Source organism: Passer domesticus, chromosome 5, assembly GCF_036417665.1.
Source record: "Passer domesticus isolate bPasDom1 chromosome 5, bPasDom1.hap1, whole genome shotgun sequence".
Lineage (NCBI taxonomy): Eukaryota > Metazoa > Chordata > Aves > Passeriformes > Passeridae > Passer > Passer domesticus.
The window spans coordinates 74,359,323-74,372,187 of record NC_087478.1 but is presented as its reverse complement, the minus strand read 5'-3'; the positions used below and the strand labels follow the sequence as shown (position 1 = coordinate 74,372,187).

General features: G+C 42.3%; 1 protein-coding gene across 1 annotated transcript in view; it reads right to left on the bottom strand.

Annotated features, from left to right (window-relative positions):
* LOC135300988 (potassium voltage-gated channel subfamily KQT member 1-like) overlaps window positions 1-12,865 on the bottom strand; it is a 413,931-nt gene that overhangs the window by 153,881 nt on the left and 247,185 nt on the right. The gene's annotated exons all lie outside the window — the stretch shown is intronic.

Sequence of the window (12,865 nt, the reverse complement as noted above, 5' to 3'; positions counted from 1 at the left end):
TACATTTGGAATATAGGGCAGAATTACCATAAAAGCCAAGAATGGGGCTCTGAGCAACCTGATCTAGTTGAAGATGTCCCTGCTCATTGCTGGATGGATCTTTAAACGTCACTCCCAAGTCAAACCATGCTGTGACTATCATGTACAGCATCTGAATTTTGACCTCCTGGATCTATTATCATAACCAAATCTATTGTGCTCTGGATGGCAAAATATTTTGTCTGATCCCTGCAGAACTCATGGTCTGGATGAGCTGAGCTCATTGTTCACCCCAGACCATTTTTCACTGCTGTTTTTCAGATGGGGATGTTGAGGGACTTGTCTGTAGAAGAGAAGGTGTGGGACAGGAGCAGTGGAGGCAGAAGCAGCACCGACTCCTGCTGCCACCTTTCTGAAGAACCAGTGGAGTGGAACTTTTGCCATGTGTTTTTCCTTATAAAGAAATAAGGAAGGGCCCATGCTGAGATATCTGAAGGTATATCTTTTGGTAGAGCAACATACTAGCCCTAAAATCGTTTCAACGTTCCTCCTCATCTAGCAATTACTGAAGCACAAACATATAATCATGGGAAATGCTATAATTAACCATAAATCTCTGCTTTCAATCAAAAGGGCTCAGAGCTTTCGTTTCAGCCTGAAAGACTGGAACAAGAGCACAACTATTAGAGAATCTACATCTGAATCAATTCCTGTCAGTGTGCTGGTATTGCTTTTTTTGGTCTAGCCCACAAATTTGTACCTCTATGGTTAGCCAAAAACTGTACATTATTTACCAACATCAGCACTAACTCAAAGGATCTGGCAGTGCTCCATCTTGGAACTAAAGAGCTGATACTCTGCCCTTACTTCAAGAAACATCAAGACTATGCCTGAAATTACTGCTCCTGTAAACTACACATACAAGAACTTGAGATGAAACAAAATTTTCTTACAGCTTTTTACTTTTTTTATCCATTAAAATGTCCTGGGTTTGTAAGAAACTGAATATTCTCAAACACAAGGCCTGATGTTGCACAGCATTTCACAACTCTGTTTCCCCTGAGTATCTTCTGAGATTACTTTAAAGCCCCACTTCATCATAGCCTATGAACAATTAAATATTTTGAAGGAAACAGAGCAGTAATAGTATTTCTTTTTGTTTCCCATTTTAACACAGGAGAAATGCTGATTGTAGCAGAACTCTGGTTTCGCCATAACTAAAGTGGAAAGCCTTGAAATTTAGGCTGAAATTGGGCTAATTTTAAAGTACTTAAAAAAACTAGAGATATATTTAGCTTACACTGCAGTTTTCTGGCATCATGGACAAGGTCCTGGGGGAACTCTTGGGGCTGGAAAACAGGAGGGCAAAAAGAAGCGGAGGAAGAGAAACTGGAGCATGATGAAGTGACTGTCCCAGTCAGCAAGTGTGAGGAGCCTGCCAATGGTGTATTCTTCCCCCTAAGTGTGCTAAAATCCAGTAGAGATGACAGGAAAAGGGGCAAATGTCTGAACTTCCAGAAGTGCCCAGCTAAGGCACACACTGCTCATACTTCAGGCAGAGAACTGACTGCAATGAAAGGGGAGGGATGACTACAACATCTTTTTCTAAATCCTATAAAAATATCTCTCTGATACTGTTTAAAATGCAGGGATTTTACTGCCAAAAACCTCAAGCAAAATAAAAACAAATGCAGATTGCAGCTTGCCTGCTGATAGCACATGCTGTTCTGGAGCATCAGACTCAGTAAACCTACTGCACTGAACTCATCTGGAGAGAATGCCAGTAATTCCAGGGACTGAGACTTCCAGGGGGTCACAGTTAAGGTTCTGCTGGTTTACGCCAGGATTTCTCAGTTTCTGTGTTTTTCAGAGGGGGTGAGTTTTGCTGAGCAAGGCATTTTGGAAAGACATGAGAAACCACTGGGCAATTTTAACTCTCTGTTAACAAAGATTTTTTTTAGAGGATTTGCTTTAACTGTGTCAGAGTGTGTGCTGGAAAGGAGTTGCAAAGGGAAAGCTGCATTTCTGAGAGAAATTCTCTCAAGCTGAAGTACTCTGGTGAACACTGAAGATTAAACTGCTTGATAAAGATAATAAACAGAAGAGTTTAGCAGCAGTGAGTTCAACTTCAGGTTTCTGTACCTGGCCACCCTTCCTGTCATTCCTCTTTCTGGAGGAGGAGAAATCCATGGGTAGAGAGCACTCTAGCACTGCCTGGACCTCAATTTTAGACACAGAAATCTTAGATACTCACTGTGACCTCAGGATAGCTGGTTGTTTTCTGAACAGCACTCTTAAAAATATCACATCCCTCAGATCCTCACAAGCCACACACACAAGGGTCTGACTCTTCAGAGAAGCTTAAAGGATCACTGACTCACCATATGTGCAACCTGGTTAATGATTTTGTTCAAATGGCTGAAAGGGAGTTATCTTTTTGAGCAGGGTATAATCCTCCTTGTCCTGCCACACCAAAAGCCCAAGCCAGCAATGTATTTTTAACACCAAGGGTTGTTTTGATTATGCTGGCCTGGTTCTACTTTAGGGAGTTCCTTTAGCCACACACAAACCCAGCTGCAGCTCCTGCACCCTTCAACATGTTTTTACACCCACTGTTCTGTTGTTCAGAGACAGCTCTCACTTGCAGAGTCTAAACTCAGGGTACCTTGTCTTTGGCAGGCTTATCCTGAACTTGAGAGAATTTTGGGTCTTGTGGCATTTAAAAGGTTCTGGCTTTTCTTGTGGGGCACTTTTTTTTTTTCCCCAAAGGAAAACAGAGTTTAGCATCTGGGATGGATAAAAAGATGTCTCACAGAGAGGTGACAGCATTATTAGTGGATAGTTATAAGGGATGAGCTGGCCACAGCAGAAATTTCTTTCTAAATCCATCATGTAGTGGTTAGAATGAGGCTCTGAGGCATGGATAGGCATGGGCCATATGTCTGGTTTTGAGAAAATGCTAAATAATGTCTTCTAGATACTCATAAAGCATCTAATCCTGCAAAACCTCTTCCACTTGGTAGTCTGTGTAGCACTGACTTCCACAGATGTAAGTTTATTTGGGGAAATGAAAATAGCCTTAACTTGCCTTTGATTTTAATTCTCATTTCATTGCATAACCCCTTCTGTCTATAAAAGCATACAACAAATTATTCAAATGAGATATTAATGGTATGATTTTTTTTTAAGATAATTTAATTTTGCTTTCATTTAGAAGCACAAGAGTCTGCTTCTCAGAACCACAGGATTTAGTCCCAACCAAGACAGAGACCCATGTTACAGAAATGAACTCATCAGTTACTGAGGCACAGGAACTGAAAGCAGACTTGTGTAAAATGTCAAAAGATTTCTCACAACTGGGCATATGCAAATAAAAAATTTAAAAAAGGAATTAAAGCAATATACACAGGCTGAATGGATCAGAAAATTAACTAGAAATGGAACCTGGCTTCCTGAGGAAAGTGTATACTCTGTATCTGTATATATTTATAGCTACAAATGTAGAATATATATTTAGCAAAACTGACTCTTACCAGAAGAAAGTGCTGACAGTCATCTCAACTTGAGATGTCTATTAAAAACTCAGAGAGAGAAAGAAAGCACTGTTCTGATGAAGGACTGAGCAGAACAGATCTAAACTGCTTTTGCCATGTCTCCCTGAGGTTAGGATCCTGGCATTACAGGTATTTATAAGGTTGGTTTAATATCTTGAAAAATGTTGCTCTTCTCTCGGTATTTAAGAGTATTTTTCACTTAAACCAGCAACATGGAGAGATAATTTAAAAAAATCCCAAAAAGCAAACATCCAAAAAAAGGATGCATATCATTTTATGTCAGCTCTGTTAAAGGTGAGTGTCAAATTTAAACCCAGTCATCTGAGAGGTACCTCAAAGGCAAAGCCACCTTCTCCACTTCTGGATAGACACAACAGCACTTCCAAGTAAATTCTCCAGCTTTGGGAGACTTCTGACAATTTACAGTGAAACCCTGAACAGCTGCTTGCAGGAGCTCAGCCCCATCAGCTCTGATCTCAGCCAGGTGAGAGCCTGGCTCCAGGCCCACCTGGGTTCCTACAACTGCAAACTGCTCTGTATTAGTTATTTCTCTGAAGCACATTGAAATAGCTGGAAATGGTATTCAGCAGTTTTCAATATCTGTAGTATTTCAGGCTGATAACATCTACCACACACACAAGTTATAACACCTACTTATCCCAAAATCTCACTCTTCTGATTACATCACTGAAATCTAAAGAATTAGCTCTATGTATGTCAATAGGCTAAACAGACATTTTGCAAATATACCTATCTCCCTACACCCTTTGAAAACACACAAAAGTTATTTTCCAGGAGCTGTTGTATTCAGTATTCAGTGAAACTTCAAGCTGCTTCCTTCAGCAAGGATCAGTAATAGTCAAAATGTTTGCATACAACAGCAGAATTTTTCCTAAGCTTTGGAGTTTTCTTTGGAAAGTGCAAGGATTTCCCCCCCCAACCTATGTATAAGGGACACTTCTGAAAAATTGGGGTCAAACAGATTTGTTACTATGATCAAAGCTGAATCTGTCAATTTTGACAGCTTTACTGAGCAGAATGCAGCTTGCTGCAAGCAAGGGGTTTTATGAGGGAAGTTAAAATCTCACAAAATGTGTCTTTATGCAGCCCATAAAGGAAAAAGTCCAAACTAAAATATTCCACTGATATTTAACACACATATGAAGTATTACACTGCTTGTTGCATGCCCTGAAGATCAGAAAAAAAGATAAAAAATCAGCAGCTGGAAGGCATCCTGCCTTCCTGCAAGGGTCGCCAGCCTACATAAACATGGTCAGGAAAGGGGATAAGGTGGTGTGGCAATAAATCCCCTGGAAAACATGGAAGATACTGCTGGAAAGTAGTTCTGTTGTTTGCAGCAGTCTTTTGTGCTCCCTGCCTGCCCCCTCCTTGGAGAGCAAACAACACAGGTGCAGCACAAGGGCTGGCTGAGCTGTGGCCCCTCCAGGAGCTGGGGGGCTATTTGGGAATGAGGAACAGAGTTTTCAATTTTCAGTGGAAAACACCAGCAGAGCTGCCAGGAATCAGCACAGAGGCTTCTCATGTTGCACTCTCAGTTACACTGAGACCTGTCCCTGGATATCAGGGATGCAGAGGAACCCAGATTTTGCACAGAAAAAACACCCTAAAGCTTTACCACTGAAGCTGTTTCAGTGTTGATGCTTTGGAGACATTTCCCCCCTTCCTGTACTCTTTCCCAGAGCTGGAAGATCAAAAGGTGCAGTGAGTTTGCAGAGGATATTTGTAAATTCTCTCAAAGTGATCCACACACATTATATTGCCACATTACTGAATACTGGAGCTGATGCTTTTTTTTTTCATCTGTATAAACCTGGCTAAAAACATATTTGCCTTTTTTATTGTCTTTTAACTCAGGCATTTGCTCTCACACAACAGGGAAAATTCCTTTTTTGCCTTTCAGTGCCATCCTTGTTGTGCATTGGGGATCAAGAGGAATGTTCAGAACAAATGTATTGGGGAAGGAAGTGAATGAAAGCACTGCTCAGAGATTGATATTTTCCAAGAGAAAAAAGGGTGAAAAAAGGGAAAACAAGACAATAAATCTTCTACACAGGCAACTAAAAAGACAAGCTCATGGTATTCTGAGGCAGAAAGCACAAATGGTGGGGAAACCCAATCAGAACCAAGAAATCCAAGTCAGAAGAGCTGGGCTCTGCTCAGTTCCCAATCCATTTCAATGACAAAATCATGTGCAGGCCAAAGTCTGCAGGAGAGTACACCTGTGTTGCCATAAACTTGTAAGTAAGTGCAGAGAATTTCCTGCTTTGCTCTTGGAAACCCTGTCATTTGTCAGCTACAGAGCACACGGGAGGTTTGTTTCCCTTCCTCCCAGTCTTATGTGGGATTTGGTTGAGGTATGTACAAAATTTTCCAGGCTCTTTACACCAGAAGTCTTTGACCAAGTGCCCACTAACTCCCTTAGTATAAAATGATTCCCCTTCCTATAGATATTTTGAATTTCCTGAGGTTTTCCCCTGCCTGTTCTCAGAGCTTCTGGAGATTACCTGTCTTCTGGGAGAGACTGGCATGGACCCTGCCAGGAGAGGTATTAAGCATCTCTAGAACTGCAGGGATTGTAATTTTTAAACAGGACTGTGTTCAAAAATCTCTGGAGGTTTTCAATAGAATATTATTTTTCTTTCCATACTGGATGATTGCAATAGAAATATAATGTTCCCACACATGCACAAATAAAATCATCAGCTTTGTACCTCCTCCTGAGCCTGAATGAAATGACACATTTTATGGGAAGCACATGACAGAAAATTTTAGCATTTATTTTTTGATGTGAATTCAGTAGTTGAATGAAAAGAGTTGAGTTGTCACCTTTGCTGAGCTGTCAACCCCCCCCCCCCAAAAAAACACATCCCCACCACAAAAACCAAGACTTCCCCCCTTCTGGTCTGTGTCTTCATATCACTATTAAAAATCCATCTGAACCCCAGCCTTTTTAACCAAAGAGCAAGACGAATAATAATAATAGTAAATCTAAACCCACCCCAAACCATCAAAAAATAAACAAATACAATGCCACCACCATGCCCATAATGTTTACCCCAAAAAGGGAAAGTGGCAGAAGGAATTCAGTTACTACTACTGATGTGAAAGGCAACCTGCTCAAGCACTATTTCAGCTGCATGCAGCTCTGAAAGGGAAAAAAAGAGGGAATGAAAGAGAAAAAAGGAGGAAATAAATAATCCACATTAATCAAACCCTGTCATATCTTCACACAGAGACATGCTGTCTGACAAGAAGGCCCTTTTAAGCAAGTAAAAACATAGGGAAAAAATATCAAAAGATCTGCTGCATATTTTTTTCCAGTTTATTTTTCCCCTTTTCTTCCCTTCACTAACAATTTTTAAGAGGCCAAAGATATTCCAAGTGAAATGTCACCATTCTTACAAGCTTAAATAAACTATTTATTAGCGGTAGACTAAGTACTCTGAAGAAATTTATTTGCCCTGGCAACAATATTTATAAATGACCTATGAAATATTATAACATTGTAGCAGCAGCAGCCTTGCAGTTTGCCTGTGAGGATCCAGTTCCAGTCAGCACAAGTGCATTTAGAGGGGGAAATATTTCTGCACTGCAGCATGCAAGGCAGCACTTGGGAGAGGATGAAAAGCCCACGAGCACAATCTTTTCTTTGACGCTGGCAATAAATAAATATAGAAGCAATAAATAAATAAATCATTCAGTTCCAGCAGCCCTTTTACAGTGCCCATCAATGGAGTGTGTGCTGCTTGTCCAGGAGGGGACTAAATGAAACAGGGAGCTGAGATCCTCAGCCACAGCCCCACGAGGAACACAGGTCCCCATTGAGCCAGGGACACACGGGCTGCTCTTTACGGGGCTTTTTCTGACCAAAACACCTCAACAGAAACCCAGCAATTAGCTATTCCAAACAGAACTGCTATTTTGAGAACAACAAACTTCATTAATGCCTTGGGGGGGAGAGGGTGGAGAGGGCTGAGAAGTTAAATGCATGTGTGCACACAAAGGTGTAAAATTCAGACTATTTAAATGCTAATAAATACTGTATTTGAGCACTCATTCCTCCCAGTGACAGAGAAGCCAAAATCTATTTGGCTTTGCACTACAAAGCTGTTTTATAAAACAGCCTAAATTGGTGATATTTGTCCTCCAACACAGGACAGATAAGAAAAAAAGGAGAGAAAAAGAGGAAATAAAACAGATGATTAATTCTAAAACTGGATAAAACTTCCTCAGGTGAAGATGGCAGTTTTGACCATGGAGGGAAACATGAATCAAGGACTTCAGGGTTAGGTTTCTTGAGTATTTTCAGTTCAAGTCTTTATTTGTTGGGGTTTTTTTTAGGAAAGTAGTCACCACACAAACAACAAAAGATTTTTTTCCCCTGAGTATCAGGTATATCACAGGGAAAAGTCAATAGAATCTGCAGATCTCAAAAAACAGCTTCTTGTATGTCCATCTTTGTTTTCAATGAGGAAACAGTTAGGAGAACTAGAGGCACAAACACAAATGTCTCCTCGGGATTTAAACACAGAAATCCTCATTTGGAAGACCAAGAGATGTCATGAAGAACACATCTACCTAAAACATTTCAAGACTGACACAATGACTCAAAAAGCCCCCAATTCCCAGCATTTTGGTGCTCTATCATAAGCTGTCACACTGATGCAGTAGACTTCAGCGCATGGGTTTAAGTTTCCTAAACGTCCTTAATTGCTCACTCGGATTTTCTTTTTCCTAACTGACCCCTAGTTCTTTGCACACCAAATCTGAACGTGCTCAAGGCAGAAAGCCCTGCTGAGATGTGGTCAGGAGCAGGTCCCAACAATGCACAAGGCACAGGGCGTGTCACGATTTTCATCTTGACAAGAACATCGAGCCTGAGCTCATCTAGGGAGTGGTCCTGGACAAGAACCTCCACTAACTTGGCCAGGGTTTCCTGTTTATAACCGAATAAGGTGTCTTTTTTGCCCAGTTTGCAAAACAAGCAGGGCACTACCCACTGCTGATCCTTAACTTCTGCTTCCCAGAAAGACTTCTCACAGTGCACAGCCATTTGTTCTTCTGAGGGGGTTTCTCAGGCTCATGGGGCTGTATGGAGGTGGGCACAAAAGAGTGGGTGTTTTTCCTCCCCTAAAGTGATGAGAATTCAGAATAGTGGGACTGCCTACAAAATTTCCTTGGGATTCTCCTATGTGTCCACTTGTACTGCAGCCCTGTGAGCTTTAAGGATTTTCTCTGTGTAAGGTCCAGGTGATGATATAACCACAATTTAGACTACGGGACATCCCTGTGAGCTGAGGAACACCCCAGCTGCAGAGGAGGTGTGCTATGAACCTGCAAACCATGCCACGGCAGGTTCCTGCAGCCCAGCTGTGTGCTGGGGGAATGGGGAGCAGACAGGACACAGAAGGCAGTGTAGCTCCATGCACCTCCATGTCCTCACCTGCAGGGCACCACCACAGCCTTTCTCCCAAGGCTTGTCAAACACCGATGTCAGCAGCCCAGGGTTTAGAAATCAAAACAAATCCAGCACCTGGAGCACAAATCAACTCTAGAAATGATCAAGACTCAGGCCAGGGATGTGAACATGGGGTGAGGGCTCAAGAATCCAGCTCAGTACGTGTGGGTCTGGAGGGGCCTCTCCTTTGACCACACTGAGGGACAGCCAACAAAGCAGCAAAGATCTATTTTCTTTGGAAAACAACAGGCTAAATAAATTTTGCCAAACAAATTTCAACGGATTAATGGTATTCACTTCCCAGCTTTATCTTCAAGACATTATATTTTCCATCCTTCCTTCTTACTCTTCCCTCCTCCCCCCACTGGTGTTCCCTTGCTGCTGGTCTTTGTGTAGGGAATGGAGCTCCACGTGTGCCGTGACAATGATAAAATGAGAATCAGAAACCGAGGCTGATACATTAAAAGGTGCAACACAAGATATATTCTGTTCCTTGCTGAATCCAACTTGGTCCACTCTGCCTGCTTATTCTAGTTAAATGCACATGTCAACATATAAAAAGTTATTTCAGACTGCAGCATTTGGTTCCCTGAGCCAAGCCAAATGAACACAGGAATAGCAACAGTACACACGCCAAGGAAAATGAATTTTTTTTTCCTCCTACTGTGACATTTTTGAAGGCAGCCAATTATACATTAAAAACATCATGAATGAGCAGTGTAATTTTGGAACCATAACTTAAAGTGAAGTATTCCTTTAAGTATGAAATTAATATAATCATGACATTTTAACAGTTTTTCATGGTCCTGCATTCTCCTACAAGGACTAACTCTAAGTAAACCTATATGCTATATAAAAAGACCACAATAATCTTTTCCCACTAGTAAAATTGCTACTCTTATGAGTGCTACATATATAGGAATTTTTGCATACATAAACATAGTGTGGTCACTTGTGGGATCTATAGATTACATTGGGGGCATATTAAGGGAGTAATGCATGTGCCAAATTTGTTGGCGTGTTTTATAGTGTCTAGATTTTTCTATCCTGTGCTATTTTGTACATTTCCTGCCCTGACATAAATGACCTCATTAACAAGAAATTCTAATAAGTATACAGAGGGTTTTTTTTATTTCAAACCCTGAACTTTGCTGGCTACAGCTTATTTTTATTTTGTGACCTCCCTTTGTATGTATAATCTTGGAGGAGGAAAAAGAGAAGGAAAAAATAATAATAAAATGAAACAAAATTCTGCTCACATAAGGGAGTTTTCTGCTGAATGACATAACCTCTACTCCAGTCTGAGCTATGGTCAGCCTGCTCTACCAGCCAGTAAAATTAAGTAAATTCAGAGAAGATATTTTAGGGATTGAAATTTGCCTTCCAAATACAAGCAGAGTGTTTTGCCTTCCAAGCCAAAGAAGGAAATCACACAGCAGCATATGGAGTACTCTATTCCCCACATATTAAAGTTCTGTTAGCTTTACAGCAGTTCCTGTCACCATTCAGTATCTTACCCCCCAAGCAGTTATGTTTTACACAGGATCAGAAGTCTATTTTTGCAATCCCACCTCAGGGTAAAACTCATTGGGACTCCAGGATCTGACACCCTTGCAGTGATCCCTGCAGTAACAGCCCCTCTAGCTGGGGCTAGAAATAAATTGGTTCTGAACATCAGATATACTTTTTCTTTTGGAGTTTTTCCCCTCTGGATAGTGATTTCAGAATGTGCTACAGTAGGAGAGCTGAGAGTACCTAGCAAAAGCTCCAGTTAGAAATAACAGCAGTATTCAGTACTTCTAGAGCAATCGAAGTTCTTTGTAGACTCTAAAAAATGGAGGCTGGAATGTAAAAAAGTAGCCATAAAAAAAAGATGTAGGTGCAAAAACTACAAAATATCAGTCAGAGATCTATATGTTTATGGCACACACAGTTAACAAAATCCAGTACACCAAAAATACTGCTGCCTAAGGCACAGCCATACAAGGCTACAAACCAGGCTCCAGTGACACCTGAAGCAGATTCTGAGCTCACACTCCAAAATCCTCTAAGAAAATCAAATTTGTTTGCCACTTCCACATCCAGCAAGGACGACTTCTTGTTTTGCCTCCACCCTTCTCCTCTGTCAAGCTACCATTTCCCAAGCTCCTGCTCCTGCCCTGGCCTCCCCTCCCAGCCATCTCCCCCACGCTGCACTGACGCTGCTACCCTGGGGCAGCTGCCCACTGATTTAATGATGAGGGTGAATGGAGAGGTCAGAGCTAAGGGGGGCACAGAAATGTGTGTCCTGAGGGCACTGCTGTGGCCTTGCCTACCCAGCCCTTCATTTCTGAAGATGGATATCCCATTTACATGGTAATCATAAATATAAGGCTTTATGGTGAGCATACTCTTTGGATATAGTCCTGCCCTTCAAAAAATTATTTCTAACTGGCCTGCCCAGACTAATTTCAGGTATGTAAAGTGGTGCTGGGAAAAGACTGCTGGGCTTCAGTTCCTGGGCTTTCATCAAGGACATTCCACTTTCTATGGCACTACAGAACTTTTTAAACAGAGTGGAGCTCCTCTTTGGCTGCAAATCCTGAGGCAAACCAAGCCCTGCACAAAGGTAGAAATGCTCTCTGCGTGGCACCCACTCAATCTTGGTATGAGTTCCAGGCTCAGCCTCCCACAGGCAAGACTTGCTGCTGGTGGCTTCAGAAACTCTGCAGATACCTACAGTGACAAGTTGTGCAAAGCTGCCCAGCCCGCGGAAGGCAGTAACAAAAGTGACATTAACAGGCAGCTCGTGGTAAGGCTGAGAAGGAAAGTTAAAGACATTGATGTGTTTTCAGCTGCTGTGAAAGAACGTGGGCTTCTGCTGCCTCCTAGGGTATGTCCTGATGGCAGAGCCTGGGAGAGACCTGAACTCCTGCAAAACTTCCCTAGGACAGGGATGGTGCCAAAAGGTTTATGAGGGCAGAGAGGCCAGGGTGTTCTAGTTCTGAGCATTGACTTGGCCTTTCAGCTGCTTTTTCTTCCTCCCCTGGATAGTGTGTAAGAATATAAACCAGAGTCTGCAACAGCTACTTATGGTCAATACAATTAAAATGCCTTAAAAAGCCTAATATTTTAAATATACACTCTGCATTTCATGTTCATCCTCTTCCTTGTGGGAGTTTTGAGGCTTCAGCATTTCTGTTTTTCATGGGTATGTACACAGCAAGGGCTAGTAGTAAATAATTTTAAGAATTTAAGAATTTTAAGAATTCTCACTCTTGAGGAACACCTCTGGTGCAGGTAGCTGGGCTCGCAAGCTGCAGGTGGAAATGCAGGCTGAGGTGCAGATTTAAATGCAGACTGAAGTACAGGCTGAGCTCTGGGTGGGAGCCCAGGACAAGAGGATGAACTGCTGACCTTTGGGATGACAAAGGGCACAGGGGCAGGTGACAGCCAGCCAGGTGAATGGACACTGGGACACAGCAGCAGCTGGGAATTGCCGACCTCTTGGACAACAAGGGAGACGAAAACAAGTGATGGACAGGAGATGGGGGCAGGAGCTGAAGATTCAGGAGGAGGAGCGAGACTGGGCACGGGGAGACTGTGATGGGATAAAATCCCAGGGGTTCCTTGCTGGGATCCCTCCTTGGAGGCAGCAGCTTGGGCTGTTTCTGTGTCACTGCCCCAGGAACAAGTGGCTTTATAGAATGAGACATCTGGGACTCTGCCACCTCTGCCACGGCAAAGCTGGTGTGATGAGAGTGGGATGTGTGGGAGTCAGGCCAAAGAAGGGCCTTCAGTCCCACACCTTGGGAGTGCCACTGCCAGAGAGTCCCAGAGGGAATGGTCTGACTGGGGAGTTTCCTTAACGTC